Source organism: Triticum dicoccoides, chromosome 1B (genome assembly GCF_002162155.2).
Source record: "Triticum dicoccoides isolate Atlit2015 ecotype Zavitan chromosome 1B, WEW_v2.0, whole genome shotgun sequence".
Lineage (NCBI taxonomy): Eukaryota > Viridiplantae > Streptophyta > Magnoliopsida > Poales > Poaceae > Triticum > Triticum dicoccoides.
In genome coordinates, this window is record NC_041381.1 from 637,595,922 (window position 1) to 637,598,247 (window position 2,326).

A 2,326-nucleotide genomic window follows, 5' to 3' on the forward strand; every position below is an offset into this window, starting at 1 on the left:
CGCTAGGGACCCTAGCGGTAGGCTGTCTAACCCTACTGTCAGCCACCCTGGCGGTAAGAAAAAGGGTCAAATGCCAAAAAAAAAATCGAACCGGGGTCAGATCCTGAATTTGTATACTAGAAGGGTCAAAACACGAAATTTGCCGCCACAGACAACCAACAAAAGAATCCAAAGCTGGTTTAGACGCGGATCAACAAAGCCATATGGATGGATGGAGAGATGCCCAACACCGAAACTTATGTTCGTCTTCTCACTAAAACGCCAAAGTTTCTGTTTGTTGTGTTGGGAGAGATGCCATCTGCACTCCCAACACCTTGTGGCCATGGCACAGACCGGCCATTGGCGGCGTGAATGGCTGAAATGACAGCTCGACACAAGAACTGGATGATGAATGCTACGTTGCCAGAGGAGACCATCAGGGATCATGGAATGCACTCAAGATTTCAATAACTTAAGAACAAGGATTATGTATGCAAGGATTATACCACCACTCACTCATTCCTGCTGTTTAATGGCACTCACTAATTTACATCAACCTTGGCATCGGGAGGCTCCTCCTACGCCATGGAAAGCTCTAACCGCCTCCCCTCCCAAGCCGGCACCACCGTCCCACCGCAGTCTCTGGAGCGCGCAGACCAGCACGGTGAGCGCCACGGCCGGGAGCCTCCCGACGACCAAGCCTATGAGGACGACGACGGTCATAGCTACCAAGCGAAACCGACCTCCTCCTCCACCTCCCCCTAAGCCGTCCGCCCCGGCGACGCCGGCCGGCTCCTCGATTTCTATCCAAGCGCCGTTGTTGCGCACCTCGGCGCCCATGCAGCGGAGAGGGCCCGATGAATCAGCCGATTTAATGGCGGCACCGTCGTCGTCACCCATGATGCCAAGGCGGAGAAGGCCCGATGAATCGCGCGGTTTGATGTCGCCGTCGACCATGCCAAGGCGGAGAGGGCCCGATGAATCCGGCGACTTGCCCACGGCGTCCGCCTTGGCATTCGCTTGGCTGCATCTGCCGCGGCGAGAATCCGGGGGATCCATCGCCCTTGCAATGGCATTGCCGCCGAGCGTGGAATCCACTAGGCTGACCTCGCTACGGAAGGAACTTGACCGGAAAGAACTTGACAGGGAGCTCGAGTCCTTGCCAATCTTCCGACCTCTCTGCAATTTCCTGGGGATCAGCTTCCTCCATGGCGAGTCGGCGGAGCTCCAGTGGCGCCACATGGTGTCGTCCCTGGCGTCCGAGGGCCGACCCCTCTCGAGCTCGGTGGAGAAGCTGCCCGCGGCCACGGCCATCGTGCTGGGGCTGCTGATCTTAGAGCTGAGCAAGGACCCGTGGAAGGGATGTGTGTTCACCTTCGACGCCATGCACCAGCTGCACAAGGTGCGCGGCGCGTCGGGTGCGAGACGCAGGAGTGGGGCAGCTCGGAGTCACTGTAGTCGTACTCGGAGTCGTCGCCCGACGATCACGAGCCGCTGTGGAGCTTTTAGTAACTGGCAATTTTGCAAAAAAAAAAACTGTGTGCATGCGTATTCGAGCGAGCTGGCAGATGTGGCAGTCAATGCATACTTGGCGGCGGTTGACTCGGGCCAGATCAGCACATACGTAGACCAAACCTTATAATGAACCATAGATGACCCCCAAGCCCCAAGTGCAAGTTTAGTGACTGTATATATCGGGTATTTGTAACCACATGCACTAAAGTGGGCACCAACGCAAATAATAGGTCTTGTAGTGAATTTTTGTCTATTTCGATGATAAGAAATAAAATCTGTGAGCTGACGGCTGGGCTTGAGTGCCTCACACGGGACAGGACGCTGGAATGTAGGCACACAGCGAGGCAGGGAGCCATTGATCGATTCATTTCCAACATGTTAGTAAAATAGTACAATTTTTCGTCAAAAGAGACCATGTGCCAGATCGATTTGACAAAAAAACCGCCACTGGATCAAAGTGACAAAAGAGACCCCCTTCACCGTGGCGGCGGGCGCGCCGGGCGACGCGTGGTGCTTGCTGCCATGGCGTGATGCGGCCGGCCCCGCCGCCAGTCTGCCAGGCGGCCGGTCGCTGCCATAGGACCCGGGCCTGGATCAAAACGGAAACAGGAAAGGTGGGCCATGCCGCCAGCATATGAGGCGGCCTGCACAGTAGCTCCGTAGAGCCGGCTAACTGCGACGCCGCTGCCGCTGCAAAGGGTGGGCCATGCTGCCACGGCTTGTGGCGGCTGCACTGCGCGCTCGCCGACAACCTCATATGCAGTTAATTGGTGTTTATGCATGCGATTTGATGCATGTGTGTGGCTGTGTAACAAGCAAGTTCATTTTACTT